The sequence below is a fragment of the Felis catus genome, chromosome B3 (assembly GCF_018350175.1).
Source record: "Felis catus isolate Fca126 chromosome B3, F.catus_Fca126_mat1.0, whole genome shotgun sequence".
Lineage (NCBI taxonomy): Eukaryota > Metazoa > Chordata > Mammalia > Carnivora > Felidae > Felis > Felis catus.
In genome coordinates, this window is record NC_058373.1 from 80,116,473 (window position 1) to 80,138,973 (window position 22,501).

At 37.8% G+C, this 22,501-nt stretch overlaps 1 long non-coding RNA gene across 10 annotated transcripts in view; it reads left to right on the forward strand.

The window, feature by feature from the left end:
• Positions 1 to 22,501, forward strand: part of LOC111560863 — a 103,538-nt gene that overhangs the window by 45,573 nt on the left and 35,464 nt on the right. For 9 of the 10 annotated variants that reach the window (XR_006599484.1, XR_002743031.2, XR_006599482.1 and 6 more), the window contains one exon: positions 19,754 to 19,837. This is a non-coding gene — a long non-coding RNA (uncharacterized LOC111560863). Of the gene's footprint in view, positions 1 to 19,753; positions 19,838 to 21,358; positions 22,292 to 22,501 lie in introns of those variants that run through there. The other variant, XR_006599486.1, reaches the window with a different exon arrangement.

The following is a 22,501-nucleotide window of genomic DNA, read 5'->3' on the forward strand; positions in this document are numbered from 1 at the left end:
GACTGAACTTCTCAATGCACCAAATGCACATACAATGTTTCAATGAATTTTAACATTCTGAATTGGAATCTGTTGTTAATGGCTTTGCTGCATAATATTCACAGAGAAGCCTCGATAGTGAGCAAATGATCAAAATTAATGTCAATGTGCAAAAGAATTTAAGTCAAAATACACATGACCCAAGCCTTTTAGCAAGTAATGAGTTATTTTAATCATTTCAAATTATACTTTAAAAAGTTATTCAAAATTCTAAGTGAATAAAATACCTTTTTTCTTTTAAAATCTTTTTTTCATATTAGCTTGTCAAGGCCAAAATGATATATCGTTACACACCTCAAATATGACTGCTTTTCAAACACAAAATGTCTACAATAAAAATCAGATTTACCTGATTAAATTAATACTAGGGCTTGTGAAGAACATTTTTTCAATAAAAGACATATTTTGAAATATACTCACTGCTTCATACCAGTTACTTTATATAAAATCAACACATTTCAAATAAAAGTATTCCAATAATATGTTCTTAAACTCAGCTGAAATGAATTTGAATGTTTTATCTTATAGTTGTTCTCCCAAATTATAGGGCATGAACATTTGACCAGTTTGAAGGGCGGCTCTAGACAAAACAAGCATTATAGTCACAGTGGTTCTAAAAATAGGAAAGCAGGAGCAGCTGGGTGGCTCAGTCAGTGAAGCACAACCAACTCTTGATTTCAGCTCAGGTCATGATCTCTCGGTTCCTGAGATTGAGCCCTCCTCTGTGCTGACAGTGCAGAGCCTGCTTGGGATTCTCTCTCTCCCTCTTTCTCTGCCCTGCTCTTGCTCACACATGCTCTCTTTCTCAAAACAAATAAATAAACATTTTAAATAAATAATAGATAGATAGATAGATAGATAGATAGATAGATAGATAGATAAAGGACAGCAGTGGCTTTCAAAGCTGTTAGTTCCGTGCTGCTATGACAGTACCGTGTTTTATGCAGTCATAGCTATTCATAAAGCAGACAGTCCTTGAGATTTTTTTGTTGTAAAAAGTTTACTTAATAAATACACAAATCATGTACGAAAAAGCAGAACAATATAGAAAATCAGAAAAGAGGAGTTATGGGGAGGGAGAGAGATTAATTACTGAAGAACGTTATAACAAGTAACTTAGAAAAATATAAGCATATGCCTCTTAACACAAATTTTACATTTTAAATTGTTTTAACATGATAGCTTGTGTAAGAAAACATAGTATGTAAACTGCATGCCTTTTGTTTCCAAACTCCTTCTGTGGGCAGTGGGTGTTCACCCCAGGGTGAGGAGTTTCATAAACTAGCAGATACAAAGAAAATAATAAACACCCACAATCCTCCAACTAGAGATAATATTTGTGCTGGTTAATTTCTGTTTGGACCTCTAGATCCACTCTCCATAATTTTCTGCCCTGCTCTGCTTCAGAAGGCTGATCTCTAAGGACAGCATTACCAGGTTTCACATATGCTGTGCCTAGTGGGATATCAGATCACAGGATAGGAAAAGAGCGAGGTTAGGATCTTCCCCAGCTTCAGCTCTGGTTACTGTTCCCTGCTTTTGCCTGCCTGGGACTAAGGCTGGTCACACCACCCTCTGTTGCTAAGTCCCTGGATGGTTTCTTAACCCTCCCACACCTCTATAAATCATCCCTTTAAACTTTCTTCAGCTAAACCCTATTGGGTGTGCCATCTGTGTCCTCCTGGGACTGTTACTTGTGGATCACAGTTAATATTTTGTTTTATTTCCATTTAGTCTTTTAAGTGTATGCTTTTATTTTGCTTAATGTATTATAATAATTTTCCCATGTTATTGAAAACATTTTGCAAAAATCATGTGTGACCTAATTTACTTAACTTTTTGTTGGACTATCCAGATTTTCAATAACATAAACAATGTTACAAAGAACATCTTTGGATAGAAATCATTGGATTTCTGATTCTTTCCATGGGATGAATTCACAGGATATGATTACTGCATCAAGAGTAAGAACACATTTAAAAAAAAATTTTTTTTAAGTTTATTTGAGAGAGAGAGAGAGCACATACAAGTGGGAGAGGGGCAGAGAGAGACAGGGAGAGAAAGAGAATCCCAAGCAGCCTCTGCACTATCAGTGCAGATCCTGAATGTGGGGCTGAAACTCATGAACCGTGAGATCATGACCTGAGCTAAAATCAGATGCTTAACCAACTGAGCCACCCAGGCACCCCTGAAATTTTTTATATGTGCTTTCCACATTGTACAGATTGTCATAATTATCAGCATAGTGCTCAACATGCTACATCCCTGACAGCATTGAATATTATCATTTTACATCTTTACTAATTCATAAGTGAAAAGGCATCTTTTTTTCCATTTGCATTTTTGTATTACTTATAAGGGCAAATTTTTTAACATTGGTTAGTATTTTTCCTTTTATTTTTTTGAAATTATTTATTTTGAGAGAGAGAGAAACTGAGCACACAAGCAGAGGAGGGGTAGAAAGAGAGGGAGAGAGAGAATCCCTAGCAGGCTCCACACAGTGCAGAGCCCAATGCAGGGCTTGAACTCATGAACTGTGAGATCATGACCTAAGCCAAAGTCAAGAGACCAGTGCTTACCCGACTGAGCCACCCAGGCACCACTCCTTTATTTTTTTTGAATAGTCTTGTTTGTATATTTATTTTTTAATTGTTTAAAACAGGCTTTATTCTGAAAAACTTTAAATATATTTTTTAATTAGAAAAAAATGTTCTAATGAACCCTAATGGATGCATTATCCAGCTCTGACAATCATCAACACTTACACTGCCTTTGGAAAAATTCTTAAACAAAACCAGCACAGAACAGGGTTCTCTAAAAAACCAGTGTTGCCCCATTTCTGACACCCAGGCCCCAGTGCTTCTCACTCTCCACTAGACTGGCTACTTTACATACTGCTCCCACTTAATCCTCCCCTAGTCCTTCATTCCCAGCAAGATGTTCATTTACAACTTACTCAGGGTCACTAGCTACCCATTCAGGAGCTAAACCTCAGCTCAGAGATGAGGCTGAAGTTTCCTGGCTAATAAGAGTCAGTTTTGGTTTGGTTGGTTGGTTGGTTGGTTGGTTGGTTGGTTGGTTTTTATTTTATGAGAGAGAGAGAGAGAGAGAGAGAAGAGAGTGAGTGGGGGAGAAGGGGCAGAGGGAGAGAGAGAATCTCAAGTAGGCTTAAGCTCAGTAAAGAGCCCGACATGGGGCTCAATCCCAAGATTCTGGGAATGTGACCTGAGCCAAAATCAAGAGTTGAACAATCAACCAACTGAGCCACCCAGCCTCCTCTATAAGAACCAGTTTTTGTTGTTATTGTTGTTGTTGTTTTAATGTTTATTTATTTTTCAGAGGGAGCTGGGGGGGGGGGGGGTAGGGGCAGACAGAGAGGGGCACAGAAGATCTGAAGCGGGCTCTGCACTGACAGCAAAGATCCCCATGCAGGGCTTGAGCTGTGAGATCATGACCTGAACTGAAGTCGGACACTTAACTGACTGAGCCACCCAGGCACCCCTATAAGAACCAGTTTTAAAGCAATAGCTGGCTACTCTTCTTCCCTAAAGAAATGCAGTGCCTTTAAAAACAAGCAAAGCTACTCTTTCCCAAGAATGGCACTCCTATTTTAGTCATTTTCCCCCTCTTTTCATCTGAGAATGAAAAAATTTTGAGACCCTATGGCTACTCCATACCCCTCTAGCCACCCCTGCCTACCTTTTATGGTTCTGATGATAAAGCAAAGAGGAAAGAGGCAAATTGGAGAGATAAAAAGCCACCCCAGTAGCTTCCTGGCCTTGCCTTGCCTTCCAGGTGGGACCTGACATCTTTCTTATTGATTGTGGAAAATGCTAGGCAGTAGAGATGGCAGGACCCAAGAGGAAAGAAAAAGCTCTGGTTGAAAGTGCTTTTTCCCAGTACCCAGGAGAGGAGAGGAAGGCCAGTGTCCTAGGAGTGAAAGCACCAGGCCCATTAGTTTCCAGGCAGGACCAGGCTCAATGGAGACCTTTCTGATGCTAATTATTTTTAGCTCAGATTCTTCCTTCAGAGGGAAGAGGAGTGGCCACCAGGAGAGACGGGGTCCTCTAGCTTTATTTGCCATTTTATTTACAGCTTGTCATAAGAATAATTGATGAAGGCCTCAGATCCCATGACCTAGAAGAGCCAGGATTCTGGGGAGATCCTAACTGGAAACAGGCAGGAATGCCCTCAAGTTCTGGCTCAGGTACCAGTTTCTCATCCTCACCCCTCTGTTAAAACTTGGGGCTTGGAAAGCCACACCTCACAGGATGGTAGAGAGGGCTCAAGAAGATAAGACAGCACATGTGAAGTGACTGGCATAGAATCTAGCATGTAGGAAGAACTCCATAAATGGTAGCACTGCTGCAAGCTGTTTTCTTTCATGTTCTGCAAAGGATGTAGAAATAAATCCAACAAAAGACTCCTCCACCCTCACCTGACTGCCCTGGCCAGGCAGCTGGCCACTAGAGTGGCTCTACCTTCTTTCCCCACACTGTGATCTCGAATTCTGACCCTTTTGCTGGTGATTTCTCCCACAGAGAGGGAGACAAAGGGGAGTGTGTGATCCAAGGCATCTACCAGATGAGAACCAAGGTAGATGGATTTTGACAATCTGATGACAATCTGATGGAGAAGCCAGGAAATGACTAGGAAGAGTGCAGCACCCTTTGAAAGGATGTTTTATTTCATGATGCAGCACAGTGGGACTGAGCGCACATTCTGAAGATGACCATCCTGGGTTCTACGGGGGCTCAGCCACTTACCAGCTATGTGCTCTGGGACAAATCTCTACTTCTCAGGCCTGTGCTTCCTCATCAGGTATTGCCCTGAACCAGGCCTGATGGGGCTACCAGCTGTAGGAAAAGCAGAGTGAGCACTTATGGCCTCCAGTGCTGACAGGTGTGAACATCATGGGTCCTGGATCCCTTGTTGCGCAGGAGACCACCATGGTGTATGCTGCTTGGAGGTGGCAATCCAAGAATGGTCCAACAGGTAGATGGCCAGATAGATTGCCAGGTGTTAGCAGAGTCAAGATGTCTGCAGAGAACCTGTAGCTCTTCAGGAGTGGAAAGTGGGCTCAGAAGGCAGGTAGTTTCAGCACCAGTGCAAGGGATATCTGAGGAAATGTGCCCTTCCCACCACAGCTCCTCCATCATCACAAAAAGAGCACCATGATCTGAGGCTACTGGGTCTCAGGGCATATTATATCCCTTCCCATGCGTGCATCTATATTCTTTATTTATCTACTGCGATTTGTATAAGCTCGTCATATTTACAACTTTAAATAGATTTATATCATTTCTATTGCAAATATTTCCCTAGCCTGTATCTTGTCATTTAATATTGCTGATTGTACAGCTTTTTTTTTTAATGTGGTCAAATCCATCAATAATTTATTTTTTCTTCCCTGTATGAAGCTCACAAAGTTCCCCTTCACTTGGAAATGAAAAATATATTCACCTAAAAAATATATATGCATATCACCTATATATATTTTTTTATAACTTTTTGTTTCAAAATAACTTCAAATACACAGGAAAGTTGCAAGAATAACTTAGAGTTCTCATAGACACTTTATCAAAATTCATACATTTTTAACATTCTGCCGCATTTGCTATTTTGCTTTATCATCTCTCTCTTGCATGCTCACTCACTCGCTGTCTGTCTCATGTATGTGCATGTGTGTGATGTATTTTTTCTAAATTATTTGAAAGTAGAATGTATACATCATGTTCACTTCCTACTGCCAGGAATATTCCTACAGCCACGGTACAATAATGGAGTTCAGGGAATTTAACATCAATACAAGATTTTTATCTAATCTGCGATCTATATTCCAATCTTTTCAAATGTTTCAATAATGTCCCTTAAAGCATTTTCCTCCTCAAGCACAGGATGGAATCAAGAATCATGTACCACATTTAGCTGTCATGTATCTTTAGTCTCCTTTAACCTGAAGCAATTTTGCAATCTTTCTGTGTCTTTCATGACATTTTAATTTTTCAAAAACATAAGCTTGTTATTTTATAGACTATCCCCCAATTTGAGTTTTTCTAATGCTTCCTCATGAGTTGGAAGTTATACATCCCATGAGATGTGTCCTACTCATGTTATCACATCCAGAGGTACATAATATCATCAACACCAATTGGCGATTTTAATTTTGGTTCCCCAGTCATGGTATTGTATGATTTTCCTACTGTGTGATTAAGGATTTTCCTTTTTCAATGAATAACAATCAGTATTATGTTATTGCATGAATAACATCATCTTTATCAAACTGTCTCCCTAGATTTAGCATCCACTGATGACTCTTGCTATAATCAGTCTTCACCATGTAGTTGCAAAATACTTATTTTCCAACTCTACTACTCCCTCTACACTAACTGGTGGACAGAAAAATCCTCTTCTCTCCTATTCATTTGCTCATTTATCTAGTTTTATTAGTATGTCTTCATTTTTATTCAATGTTTATTCTAGTTGCTTGATTTTAAATCTTTTATCTGCTTTGTTAATTTTTAGTACAGCTTGTTTTATTATTTATTACGAAAAAGCTTTATTCTTAGAGAATTTGCAGAGGCATTACTGTAATTTCAAAATATTTTCATAATCATTATCCATTTTATCCCCATTTGAGTTCTCTGTTGCTGCATAACAAAGCATCTCAAGCACAACAATTTATCATTTCTTATAATCCTGTAGGTGAATGAGGCAGTTCTTCTGCTAATCTCTCTTGGGCTCCCTTATGTGGCTTCATTTAGCTGACAGGATGATACTGGATAGCCTCACTCATGTATGGGTCATCAGCTGGGGCTCTGTCACCACCAGGTTTAGCCTGGGCTTCTTCACATGGTGGCTTCAGGGTTCCATGAAAATAGGAGTAGAAACCGCAAAGCCACTTATGGTCTTGCTTGAAAGTCACATGTCACTTTTCACCGTATCTTATTTGTTGAGGCAAGTCATCAAGCCAGCCCCGATCCAGCAGGTAAGGAGATAGACAGTTTCTCTTTATAGGAACACCTGCAAAGTGGTTTTAGCCATTTTTAATTCACCATAATCCCAGTAACAATTCTGAGAGATAAAGAAAGCCAGTTATTGCCATCCCTTTTTTACAGATCAGGAAACTGAGGTATGAAGAGGTTCATCGGTATAGTATAAAGCAGTTCTACTTTTAAAATGGTCCATAATGCAGCTCCATTAATATCACCTGGGTGGTTGTTAGAACCGCAGATTCTCAGATCTCACCCGAGGCCTACTAAATTACTATAGATAATAGAGCTATTACAGCAATAGATACCATCAGTACTATTCTATAGTATTACACATATCATACTTTGGAGTAGGTCCCAGGAATCTGTGTTCTAATAAAGTCTCCAGATACTACTTATGCACGTAAAGTTGGAGAAGTAAATGGATTTGAAGCGAGTCGAACTGAACCACACTCATGTCCCAGTTTTGTCACCTGATAGCTGGATGACCCTAAGTAGATCACTTACCCTTTTGAAACTTCAATTTTTCTTATCAGAAAAAAATGGTAATATCTGCTTTACCTACTCCAGCAGCCTATTACGAATATCAAAAGAAAGAAGATGTTACATGGAAAAGCAGCCAGGAAAATAATGATGAATATGGTAATGTTGCCCAAGATCACAGAATTTATTAGAGATAGAATCAAGACTAAAACAGCTGTATTCCTGGTCTTAAACCTCTTCAGGGATAAATACTAATTGGGCCAGCAGCTTTTCAGTCTTTTCCAGATCTTCAGAGCTATGGCAAACTGCAATACTGATTGCAGAGAGCCAGCAAACAGTGAATGTGACCTGTTCTCATTGAAACAAAGAGCCCCTTCCCTCTCCTGTCTCCTTCTTCAGTAACACAGACCCCTCCACTCCCTAAACAAGCTCACACAAGGCCATCACAGCAGGGCATGGCTATCTTTTTTTTCTTTTCATGGGAAAAGATTACTGAGTGGGAAGTGTTCGGGATGAGTGAATGTTACTGGGGAGTGGGAGGTGGAGTGACAATCCTGGCCTAGATTCTGTTTTTCAAGTTTGATGCATGTCAGTGGAATGGCATCTACAGCCTGCTGAAGCTTTTGGAGAGTCAGAATTTGAGAGCTAGTGGGTGAGAAATTGCGATCTCTTACTGATTATTCACCTCCTCCAACCTATATTTTTAATTCACCCACTCTTAATTCTAATCTTCCCTCCCAGCAATTTTCTAAAACTCAGTGTTATCAGCTTTCTCAGTCTTCCTCAGGCTCAATCTACTTAGAAAGGAGGTAGTGAAGTCTAAATGATCCCCTCACCCTACTTAACTGAAAACCCAATTTTGCAACCAAGTTGACAGAAAAAAAGATGTAGCTAGGCATTAAAAAAAAAAGTGCAACATAGAAAAGGAGGTAGCACAGACTCCCTGGGCTCAAAGCCCAGCTCCATTCCTTACCAGCCTCGTGCACACTTAACTCTGTTCATTTCCTCTTCTGTGAAATGCGGTTTTATGAGGGCTCCATGAGTTAATCCATGTAAAGCCCTTAAGAACAGTGTCTGGCACATGCAACAACATGGAGCATTATAGATTTTGCCACATTGTACTACATTACCACAACTGCCTAGTCTCCTGCCTTTAATGCTTCCTTGCATCTAACTCATTCTCCCATGATTAATCTTTCTCAATTACCATTAAGTCCCCTTTCTCCCACCTTATAGAATATATTACCTATTGCACAAACTCTAAGCTTCTTGGCTTAGCATTTAAGACATTTCTCATCAGTTCCCTCCAACTCTGTCCAACCACATTACCCAATTATCTTCAGTGATATTTCACTAGTGATATTTCACTAGTGATATTTCACTAGTGATATTTCACTAGTGATATTTCACTAGTGATATTTCACTTTTCACTCTGTTGATAGTGTCCTTTGATGCAAATTCAAAGAATCTTGATTTTTAGTGCCATAAAATCTTTGAAAGACATATCTCAAAATAAACATAAACCTACAATATGTAATTTAGTACTGTGCACATAAAATGTGTATTAGTTTTCTATTGCTGCTGTAACAAATTACCATAAACTTAGTTGCTTAAATATTTAGCGAAAAGATTCCCTTGGCACTGCAGACATTTTGAGCTGGGTAATTCTTTGTTGTGGGAGGCTGTCCTGTACATAGTAGGATGTTTATCAGCATCCCAGTCCTCTCCCCACTAGATGCTAGTTGCAACACTTCTGTTCTGAAGACCAAAAATGTCTCCAGATATTGTCAAATGTCCACTGGGGATAAAAATCTCCCCTAGTTGAGAACCAATGCTCTACAAAGACCCCTTCTCTTGCTATGTTTGTTTGGTTTTTTTTTTTACCATTTCTCAAACATGCCTGGACTAATTTCATTTTGTATCTTTTACTCAAAGTATATTAATTTTTATTATGGTAAGATATATGTTAAATTGACGATTTTAAGTATATAGTCCAGTGGCTTTATGAATATTCACATTGCTGTGAATTCACCATCAGCCATCTCCATAACTTTTTCATCTTCCCGGACAGAAATTCTGTATTCATTAAACAATAACTTTCCATTCTTTCCTCCCCCCCAACACCTGGCAATAACCATTCTACTTTCTGACTCTAAATTTGACTACTCTATCTCATAGAAGTTTTTTCTATCTCATAGAAGTTTTTTCTATCTCATAGAAGTTTACTCTATCTCATAGAAGAATCATAAAATTTTTGTCTTTTTATGTCTGGCTTATTTCACTTAGCATAATGTCTTCAGGTTCAACCATGTTGCAGAATTTCCTTCCTTTTCAAGTCCGAATAACATTCCATTGTATGTATATGTCACATGTTGTTTATCCATTCATCTATCAATGGACAGTTTGGCTATTGTGAATAATGCTTCTATGAACAGGTGTATAAATGTCTGTTCAAGTCATTGCTTTGAGTTATTTTGGGTACATACTCAGAAATGGAATTTCTGGATCACATGGTAATTCTGTGTTTAATTTTTTGAGGAAGCATCATACAGTTTTCCATAGCAGCTATACCATTTTGTATTTCTACCAACAATATACAAGCATTCCAATTCTCCACATCTTTACCAACACTTACTGTTTTCTGGGGGTTTTTTTGTTAATAGACATCTTGACTGTGTGAAGTGCTATCTCGTGATTTTTGTCTTGCATCTCCTTAATCATAAACGGTGTTGAACATCTTTCTGTGCTCACTCATAATGTGCATATCTTCTTTGGAGCAATGTCTGTTCAAGTCCTTTGCCCATTTTTTAATGGGGTTTGTTTGTTTTTGTTATTTTTGTTGAATTATAGGGATTCTTCATATATTCTGAATGTCAACCCCTTATCAGATACTTTTGTCTCATTCTGTGGGGTGCCTTTTCACTCTGTTGATAGTGTCCTTTGATGCACTGAAATTCAAAGAATCTCGATTTTTAGTGCCATAAAATCTTTGAAAGATGTATCTCAAAATAAATATAAACCTGCAGTGTGTAATTTAGTACCATGCACATAAAATGTTAGTTTTCTACTGCTGTTGTAACAAATTACTATTAACGTAGTTGCTTAAAACAATATAACTTTATTATCTTATAGTTCTATAGGTCAGAGTTCTGAAATGGATCTTACAAAGCTAAAATCAAGATGCCACAGGGCTCCTGAGTGGCTCAGTCAGTTAAGCCACTAACTCTTGATTTGGGCTCAGGTCATGATCTCATGGTTCATGGAATTGAGCCCCACATTGGGCTCTGCACTGTTTGCTCAGAGCCTGCTTTGGGTTTTCTCTCTCTCTCTCTCTCTCTCTCTCTCTCTCTCTCTCTCTCGAACTGCCCCCCCCTCCCCCGCCCGCCTTTATCTCTCTCTCAAAATAAATACACTTTAAAAATTAAATTAAATTAAATTAAATTAAATTAAATTAAATTAAGATGTCAGAAAGGCTGCATCCCTTCTAGAGGGTCTAGAGGAGAATACATTTCCTTGCTTTTTCTGGCTCCTAGAGTTTAGCCACATTCCTTGGCTCATTTTCCCTTCTTCCATTTTCAAAGCTAGCAACACTGTATTGCCCTCTAAGCATTCTTTCATAGCCATGTTTCCTTCTGACTCTCAACTCAGTCAGGAAAGGTTCTTTTAAGGATCCATTTAATTAGGTTGGGCCCACTTAGATAATCCAGGATAATCTCCCCAAATCAAAGTCCTTAACCTTAATCACATCTGCAAAATTCCTTTTGCCATGAAAGTTAACACATTCACAGGTTCCAGAGGTTAGAGATCTTTGGGGTCCCATTATTCTGCCTATCACAAAGAGGGGGGAAAATGTGAAACAGAAGTAAACCTGAAATTAGTATTGTTATATGACTTTCTGAGCACATTTTCTCCCTCTCATCTTAGCCAGGCAGGATAAGTCTTCATCCTCTGGACTTTTGGATGCTAACTGAATTTCTATAGATTCTTAAGACCATCTGCTTTACTGACCAAGATATTTCATGAATTCACACTCTCTTTTCTGGTTTAGAATAATCAATATTAGAAACAGATGGGGTGAAATTTTTCAAAGTTTTGTCATAACTTTAGTAAAAGAAGAAAAATCTAGCAAATTGAAATGCTACCTTCATACTATTAGTACATATATATGTGTGTATTAAATATACATATTAGTAAGTGTGTTAATAACTTTTATACTTGTATAAGTAATAGGTATTCAGCCAAAAGTGGGCAATGGGATTTTTCTCTTAAGTATTAGAGCCCCGAGGATACCTGGCACGAGGTAATGGAAGCAGGGTCATCATGTTAAATCATGTAGTCTGTTTTCAGCACAAGGTACTCCAAACCTAATTTGTATTCCATCCCAATCCATGCCCCTGAATTATGTTCATCTAGAAGAAGGGGTACTTTTTTCAAATATTACAAAGGTGCCATATGAGCTAGTGGTAGCCTCACCTGGAGAGTATTCATAAGGAGGGGAGTGCACCCTTGGCAACTCCTTTTTGGGTCACAGCTATACCTAGGACACTGAGAGAAGCTACACATACACTATGCAGAGTATTCTAGTTCACTGCCAGAAGAGCATAGAACATCCAATAGAAATATATAGCACCTACCCTTAGACATATAGCTGAAATACTTTGAGAGAATGTGGCCAGGGCAGAGTCAAGCTCTGACTAGCTAGCAGGTCTGGAGACATAGGTTAATAAAAGGTCTTATTGATATTGTAATACATAATAAAATATAGTTAATATGCTATCAGACATTATGGCCACCCTGCAGATAAATAGAGAAGTAAAGAGAGTAAGGAGAAGGAGGACAAAAAGAGGCAGAAAGAGAAAGATGCATTAGAAATCACCCAGCATAACCTTATATACAAAGATAAAATTCATCATCATCCAAAGGATTCTCTGAGATGCTCTTTGTTAAGAGCCCACAGTTTGCTTGTTCCCATGTAAAAATGCACTATTCAAACACTGACAAACAATATCTAGGAATCCCTAGTAGAGATAATACTACACCATTGGCTTGTCATTCATTTTAAGGATTTTTTATTGTGGAATAGGAAAGATCTGAAAGAAATGATTATGGTTCTGTAGAAATATATATTTCAGTAAAATCACACACATTTCTATAGATCCATAGACTGAATGTTTCTTTTAGAAATCAGATACAAATAAATATTGGTGGAAAGAAACGTATTCAAATTTATTTTCAAAATCATAACTTTAGTAAAAGAAGAAAAATCTAGCAAATTGAAATGCTACCTTCATACTAAGTATTAGTACATATATATGTATATTAAATACATATATATTTTTTATATACATATTAGAAGAAAGGAAATGCAATCCTTTACAGGCGCAATGAAGTAAGAGCTTATCCTACAACTCTAGGATTTTGATGAGGAGCACATTCTTTTTTTAAATTTTTTTAATGTTTATTTATTTTTTATTATAAAGAGACAGAGCACAAGCAGGGAAGGGGCAGAGAGAGAGGGAGACACAGAATCTGAAGCAGGCTCCAAGCTGTCAGCACAGAGCTTGACACGGGGCTCCAACTCACAAACCGTGAGATCATGACCTGGGCCGAAGTCAGACGCTCAACTGACTGAGCCACCCAAGCACCCCGAATGAGGAGTACATTCTAACTCAATATTCAGTAGACAAATAAACATGCAATTCACAGCCTGACCACAGCTTTGGTATTTCTAGACTCCTGTCCAGGCTTTCCCCATTCATGTCACTCTATCTGTAAGCACACTAAATTTCATACTGTTCCCTGAATTTTCTGACCTCCATCCCTTTGGACAGACACTTCCCATTACCTGGAAACTCCTCACCTCCTTATTTATCTGACAAACCTCTATTCATCGATAAGGCCCAGATGAGATGACACTCTTATTAGTTTCCCTAGTGTTTCTTACTCCATTCCCCCTACTATAACTGCAAAATTATTAACATTTGTGTTTCCAAAGCACTTTATATGACATGTGTGTCTATTATAACACTACACAATGCATTATTATTTGTGTATGTGTACATATGCCACTCACCTCTGGACAGGTACTGGATTTGTTCATCATTTTTCTAGTACTCAGCAGGTAGCATATTACATGGCATAGAATGATGAATAGAATTGAAGAAACACATAAGAGATTAACTTTCTTTTCCCTGAGATGATATCCGTTCCAGAGAATATAGAAATATCTTTACAAGACCAATAATGAGCTTAATGGTACTTAATATCAATTATGTTCAATCTTCAATTTTAGAAATAGCTTCAGATGTAGGGTTTTTACCAATGGCAGTTAAACAAAGATATTAAATGAAATTTTATTGCAGCAATTGCTCAAGTTGAAACAGGTTTGAGAACAAATCCAATTTAAATACACGCTATTTCCTTCTATTTACCTATAAGATGTTTAAAATGGAACACTTTGGGGCAGAATTATAAAAGTCTCCATCTTCAATTGCGAATTGTGAGGAAGTCTTTTTTACAGCTTTTCAAACATTGTACTGTGGTTGGTTATTCAAAAGTTCAAATTATGTCAGATTATTCCACCACCATATCACTATAATGTTCATTCAAATGAACCTAGCCTCTCTGGAAATCTCTTTTCCAATGGACTGACTGTAGACTTCCCCAAGATGGCACAAATTAGGCCAATTTCTCTAGATCATGCTCTGTAAAACTCCAGGCTCCCATGGTGGTGGGCAACAATTCAGAGCATAGGTTGATGAGGAAGACTATACCTCCTCCAACTGAGTTTTTGTTTAAAGGCCTGAAGCTGGCAAAGATCTTTAAACTGATTATTAGATCTTTAAACTGATTAGATCTTTAAACTAATTCCCAGTTAGTGACTTTGGGGGAGCTAGCCTTCTCATAATATTTTGATGAGTTTGAGTAGTATAAAGTAATAAAACTAGTCTGGAGAGTCAATCCAAGAATATGTATCAAGAACTTTTTAAATCTTCAGACTTTTTCTAGTTTGCCCCTAAAACTCTCCCATAAAGATCTGAATGATATTTCTAGCTGATTTCTGAGTCCTTGCTATGTGTAACACTCGGACTTCTTTGCGCTATTTGCTTTCCAAAGAGTAAGCTTATCTTCCATTTACCCAAAGGATCTGGAAGCAGGCCTGTTATTTATGCTGGCACTTCAGCTTTTCCTCTGGAGTCCATTTTTCTCTCACTTGAATGGTTTTGTGAGTATATTTTGTCATTATTTGGATATCTTGGTTGTATTTTCTTTCACTTTTAGAATAATGTGTTTTGCTTTATATCATTGTAGTCCTACTACTTTAATTTACCATAAAGTTAAAAAAAAAATTCCAGAAAGATGTTGCAAATGAGTCCAATGTTTCTTCTACCCTTCGCATGCTACCTTATGCCCCAAAGTATTCATCTTTATGAACCTCAGTTTGGAGGCCAGGCTGGAAAGCCATGATACTCTCAGGGCCTATGAAGGTAGGTGGGTTTTCTGGCCCCACACTGAAAATCCCCAACTACTATACTTGTCATGTTTCCCCACTTACTATCAAGCCATAAGCTGTCTCTGTATTTCCTTTCCTATGCCTGATGTAACAGCCTTTGTCTCACTTTTACACTGCTTCTTACACACTGTCATGATTAGGACATGATTTTAACAAAGATTTTATATTGAATGTAAAAATTTGAATAAATATACCTGAGTGAGTGTCTGAAGAATTCTCCTCTGATTAAATGTATGAATGTTAGTGTGTGGACATTTTATCTACTTTGGCCACTCAGAGAACCTTTTTATCTCTTCTAGTTCTTGGCTGCCATTACAGATAAGTGAGATTTCTGGTAGCTAAATTCTGACTAGATAAACTGTTAACAAAACTTAGGTGATAGGGTAGACAATGAGTATCCCACTTAAATTAAGAAATAGTACTTGAGGGGCGCCTGGGTGGCGCAGTCGGTTGGGCGTCCGACTTCAGCCAGGTCACGATCTCGCGGTCTGTGAGTTCAAGCCCCGCATCGGGCTCTGGGCTGATGGCTCAGAGCCTGGAGCTTGTTTCCGATTCTGTGTCTCCCTCTCTCTCTGCCCCTCCCCCGTTCATGCTCTGTCTCTCTCTGTCCCAAAAATAAATAAAAACGTGGAAGAAAAATTTTTTTAAAAAGAAATAGTACTTGATAGGAAAAGCTGTGCTGTTATCTATTGCTGCATTTTTTTATATCAGCCCCAAAGCTTATGCATGTAACAGTAAATATTTATTCTCCTGCTCATGAGTTCTCAAGTCACCTAGGATTCAGATAATCTAAAATGGGCTCATCAGATGACTTCACTTCCAAATGTGGGTCTCACTGGACTGAGCCCTGATGCAGGTTGGGCTAAATTCTGTTCCATACTGTTCATTCTAGGATCCAGACTAAAAAGGCAGGAGCAACCTGGGCAAGCTCATGATGATTCACAAGAGGGCAAGACCATCTAACATGAGCACATTTCAAGCCTCTGCTTATGGGATGTCTGCTAACACTCCATTGGTCAAAAAAAGTCACATGACAAAGTCCCAACATCAGAGGGCAGGAAAATATCCTTAACCTACCATAAGGTCATGGCAAAGGTGTGGATGCGTAATACCTCTACAGGAGAGTGAATAAATTGTGAGAAATTCAATCTACCAAAGGCTGGATGACCTCTGACTACAGCCACTAATCACAGTGCACTTTGTAGAAAAAAGAAAAAACTTTAAGGCAATTTCTGAAGGTGAAAGAAAGGTACCTTGTGTAATAGAAAGTGAGAGGTTTTGGGGCACCTGGGTGGCTCAGTCGGTTAAGCGTCCGACTTCAGCTCAGGTCATGATCTCACAGTCTGTGAGTTCAAGCGGTGCATCGGGCTCTGTGCTGACAGCTCAGACCCTGGAGCCTGCTTCAGATTCTGTGTCTCCCTCTCTCTCTGCCCCTCCCCTGTTCATGCTCTGTCTCTCTCTGTCTCAAAAATAAATAAAAACATTTTAAAAAATTTAAAAAAAATAAAGTGAGAGGTTTCAAATATGATTCATTGAATAAAGGACATTATGAAAGAAGTGGAAAGTAGTGCTTCCTAATGTGGCAATTGCATTAGGATGCATGTAAAACTGAGATTGCTATAGGCTGGCTTTATAAGTGATAATTGATTGCAAATTATATTGACAGTTATTGAACTTAATTATTCACCACAGGAACCATCCTTAATCAATTAATCAGGGCACAATTCAACTTCACTTCTTGCACGTGGCAACAACCAATCTTTTTTTTTTTTTTTTGCTTTTTGCTTTTTTTTTGCTTTTTTCTTTACCTACTTTGTTTGCTGTTGTTGAAACATTTTAACAAATTAATTAGATGTTAATTCTTAGCAATAAATGAAACCCTGAAGGTGCTTAACAGCAAGTAAGCTCCACAGCAAAATCTATTTATTTCCAAAGTTTTTCCTCAGACTCTGAATAAATACAATCTCCTCCAGAGATTACAACCAAAGAATGGTTCCAAGACTATCCTCACTGATATCAGCCAAAAGAGACATCTCCAAGGATATACTATAGGGCTAGCTTGTTTTTTATTCAAATTTTAATCAAATGCCTTGTAAAAAAAATAGATATCGTATGTTTTCACTCATATGTGGAACTTGAGAAACTTAACAGAAGACCATGGGGGAAGGGAAGGGAAGGGGAAAAAATAGTTTCAAACAGAGAGAGGCAAACTATGAGAGACTCTTAAATACGGAGAACAAACTGCGGGTTGATCAGGGGGTGGTGCAGGGCAGAAGAGGAAAATAGGTGATGGGCATTAAGGAGGGCACTTGTTGGGATGAGCACTGGGTGTTGTATGTAAGTGATGAATCATGGGAATCTACGCCCCAAACCAAGAGCACACTGTATACATTGTATGTTAGCCAACTTGACAATAAATTACATTAAAAAAAATAAAATAATAAAATTATTTAAAAAAAATAAAAGACACAGAAACCCTATTTTTTGACATTTCAGCTGACACAGTGACGGTAACTCAAACTTCTGAACAGGCTGAATGATGCACAGAAGCTTACAAGATAAAATGTAGTAGGAAGAAAAGTCATACCACATTCTCAATGGTGGTGTACAACCAAAGCCCCCAAATAGGATGGGGAATAGAAAGTAAAACCCACTCACATGAAAAGAATCTAGCTGTATTGATTAACATCAAATAATAGAAATCAACATTGAAATGTAACTTCAGAAACATTGGTGAATAGGTGGACTGCATGCATATCCAACGAGTTCAAAATAAGAAAAGTAATAGTTCCCTTATTCTGTTTTGGTCACACTCCAGGGAAGGTATTGTATGTATTACTGTGTTATAGTTTTCAGAGGAAATTGAAATACAGAAATGTATGTACAGAAGATTGTGATTAGGGTAGAACATCATTTCAATATCAGATCACGTGAAGAATGATAGCAGGAAAAAAGATATATTGTCTAAGCAAAGGAGAAGGTAAGAGAACAGGAAAGTTGACTTTAAATATTATAGGATTGGCCTGAGGGAAAAGGATGAAGATGGATTCTGAAAGAAGATTAATTGACAAAAGCTTCAGGAAGCTAGCTGTCAGCTCCATACAAACCTCAGATTTCCCCTGCCCAAACTCTCATCTCACAGAGGTGGTCCTCAGTCATAGCCAGTCTGTGACCGAAAGTGCATTCCAGCCCCACAGTTCTAAGATTCTGTACAGGGAACAGATGTGTCAAATTTGTTATTACACTGAATTTTTTAAGTTCTTTCTTCTATTGAAAAATCAAGTACATCTTTGCAAAATAAAAATAGAATTTTATTATAGCAGTACAAACATTTTATGCCATTCTTTATAGTTTCAAAACTATGAATATCCAATCAAACTTCATAATTGCTTTCATAAGTGCCTAATTAAACTATAAATATTATTAAATATATCCACGTACAGTAAGAAATGGAAACATCTGGATGAAAAATGAGAAATTTAGACAAGCAGCTGGATATTTTACCTACACAATGCTAGATACCAAGATATTCAAAAACATCAAATGGCTGATAGAATTTTGGCGCGTCATCTGGGTATTTGACTGTATCTTCTTCTTTATTTCACATTACTTCTTAGTTTCTCAGTTTCTCTATTTTTTTAATGGGAATATTTTATGCATTTCTCCTACTAAATAGCATTATCCAGTCACAGATAAAACACTGTTTCTCCTTTGCTGTCAGTTGACCCTCTACTCTGACCTCACTCCCTTTGTTTCACCATTTTACCAGGATATCGGCACTGCTGACACAAAAATGACACAGAATATTGGAAATTCAGGAAAAATCAAGTTAGGGGCTTTGGAATGCACCCCTCCCATCCTCTCCCTGACAGTCTGTGATGACTATCGGAAAACCCATCTGGCCTCAGAACCCCCCACTGTGAAATGTTCCCCAAACTATCCCCTGCCACCCCAGCCCCCTACCATGCTTCTACCTTAGATGCCAGGGATCCATTTCCAATTCAATATCTTTCTCTGCGCTTTCCAGGGCACATTGTCCCTTGATTTGCCTGATGGCCCTGGTCTTCATAGAGCTTAGAGTCAAAATAATAATGATGAAAATATTAATTCCAACTTATGAGCACCTACTATGTTCAAGCATTGCATTAAGTGGTTTATATGAATTAATTCATTAATATTCAGAACAACCCTATTGAAGCGGTGCCATAATTATCCTCATTTTGCTGATGAGGAAACTGAGATGAGTGAATTTAACAATTTGCCAAAATTGTCATAGACATAGCACCCCAAACCCCAATACATATTCAGGTTTTCTCACTTTGGAGCCCCTCTCTTAACCACTATACTATGCTGCCTCTCTAGTAGTCTACTCTAATTTCCAAACATTTCACCAAATTTCAAGGGATCTCAAACTCAAAGATGGTTATCATAGATTTATTCCATGTTTCAAGCAGGATCTGACACCCTACTTCTTTCTAGAAACGTGTGTACTTGGTATCAGGAAGATGGTGTTTTGTCCTAATTGAGCAATTCAAACTGCCTTCCAAGGATTAAAAAAAAAAAAAATGCACTTGTCCTTTGTGTGTTCTCATTGTTCTCAGAACAATATAGGCACATCAGGTAATCCTGCACCATTTAAATATTTTTTCATGTTTCATAAAGGTTAATCCACATAAATGAAATATTTTATTCATTCATTTAACAAATATTTATTCAACTGTTCTAGGCACTGATGATACAAAAATGACACAGACAAAAATCTCTGCACCCATGGAACTTACATTCTTTTAGAGGAGACACGGTAAGCAAGGTAAATATATAAATTATACAATATGTAAAATGTTGAAAAGTGCTAATGAGAATATAACGCAAAAAAGGGAGATATGCAATGTCAGGGAGGGGGTTGAAATTTAGATACTGGTGTCCAGGGAAAGCATCATGAAGAACATAACTTTAACATAAAGACCTATAGGAGTGAGGGATCTCCCCATGAAGATAAATAGGAGAGGAAGCAGGGGCAGTCTAAATTGGGAGTATGCCTGGCATGTTCCAGAAACACCAGGAAGTCAGTGTGGCTGGAAGACAGAATATGAGGTGGTGGGAGTGGAGGATGGGGTGGGACAGAAACAAGAAATAAGGTCAAAAAGTAGAGGATGTTGGGAGTGGAGAGATAGCGGTATTCAGATCATGAAGAACCTTGTAGATCATTATAAAGGATCTGGCTTTTATCTGAATAAGCTGGGAAACAATTGGAGGGTTTTGAGCAGAGGAGTGACAAGAACTGACTTTTGTTTGAATGGGATCCTCTGGCTGCATACTGAGAATAGACTGCATTGGGGCAGGGGTAAAAGCAAAGAGTCCAGGTAGGAGATTATCACAATTCATGTGATAGGTGTGGTTGGCTTGGTGCCAAGGTAGCAATAGGAGAGATAAGAATTGATAGAATTCTGGATACGTTTTGGAGGTAGAGCTGATGGAATTTACTGACAGATGTGGGGTATGAAAGAGAGAAGTCAAGAAAGACCATGAGGTGTTTTGGTCTGAACAAATAAGAGAGTTGATTAAAAACTCCTTGAAGAGAGAATGAGCCACACATATTCACTTAATAAATAATGAATATAAATTTTAAAATACTAAAATGAATTGAAATTCCTCTGAAAAGTGTTAAATATGTGTAAAGCAAAAATAGGATAATAGGAAGGTGTGTTATTAAAATATAGGATGCTTCTACATTTAAATGTGACATTGATAGTCCCAAGTACCCCCTAAATAAAAAGAAAGGCTTAATTCTTTCCACAGTGATATTCAGCTAGTAGATACTGAACACAGCATAAAAATATTTGCCAGAAAATCTGATAGTCAGATTTTGATATTTATTAAGGACTTTCCATATTGAGTTTAATTAAGGATTTGATTATGAATTCTACCTTGAAGGCATGATTACTACTTATCTCTTCACTCTTGGGCCAAAGAGAATTACAGATGCTGAATATCTCTCTACTGCATCTATGAAATAGTCATTAGTTTGAAAAGGCATCTCTTAGTGCTGAAAATTGCCTGGAGAAATTTAACTCATTCAGCTTTTATAGTAATCCTATAAGGAATCCTGGGTGTATTTTTAATATTATAACTGAGAAGCTATATGAGTCATCACAACTAATTTCCTGATAAATATGCAATTGTCTTTTATTACCCTTTTATTATCACACATTAGGCTTTTATTCCTGTTAATATGGTCAAATATGATAGAGAAATAATGTTACTTTCTCAGAGGGTATATATAAAGTTCACTACCCACTTTCATTATTTAACTAAGCATCTTCTTTTCTAGCTTTCCCATTTCTAACATGTCAATGGAAAAACATCACCATGGAAGACTCGCTCTTTAAGGAATCCTGTTATTAACTAAATCCTTGGATATCATAAAGAGCTGAAAGGTTACTGCAATCCATTTTAGCTCTTAAAAACTTTTGAAACATGCTGTAAAATGTGTGAGGAATCATATGGCTATTCAACAAAAAGGAACTCCTGGGACATAGGTGGTATCTCTTTCCTAAGGAATTGAGAGGCTAGAATATCATAAATTGGCAACATATGGCAGCCCCACAGTCCCTCCAAAAGTAATGTTGTTCTGCCTTTTTCTGACTGCACACTCCTATCTTATCTCCTTTCTGCTTCTTTCCACCAACATCTGCTATGACCCATTCTTAGCCTCAGAAATATTTAGAAACTTTAGTTTCCTTTGAAGATGGTAAGAATGGTTAAAGAAGCAATAATCACATTGTACAATCAAGCAGTAGGAAGGGAAAACAAGCAAGAATGAATACCTCCCCTTGCTCTCCCTTTGCAAATAATCTGGAAAAACTAATCCAAATGCTAGTGAAGTTTAAGAGTATTATGTGAAATTAATGACCAAGAAAGCAATGATCAAAACTGATTTAATCCAATCACCTAAAACAGCTACAATTTTTCAACCCCTGTATTTGAATGTGTAAAAATTATAACTTTATTAATTTCTTCTGTAACACCTCACTTTATGTTCAGACACACTCCTCCAGTAATATGGTAGAATGGGCTTGTACAAACACAAAAGCTGGATTATTTTCATCTCTCAGGTTCATACTTTGTGACATCAGGTTGGTAGTTTGAAATTGGCTGTGGTAGGAGTACTTACTCCATGGAAATCATCAAATATTATAAATTTGAATTTTTTTGTGTTTCATTTTGTTGCAGGACAACCAGCTATTAAACATTTACCAGTATACTACTGCTCTCTCCATGACAGAAATGTAATCCTAGGCAGTTACAGATAAACTTTCCCTTCCTCTTCTTTCCCCTAGAGGAACGTCTACAATCTAAGGTGCTTCTGTATTATCCATGCATCTGGGGAAGAGCTCTCATCATCACCTAGCATCTGTCTACCATGACATCCTCTGGGATGTTCATATAATACATCTAGTCCTCAGTTATCATC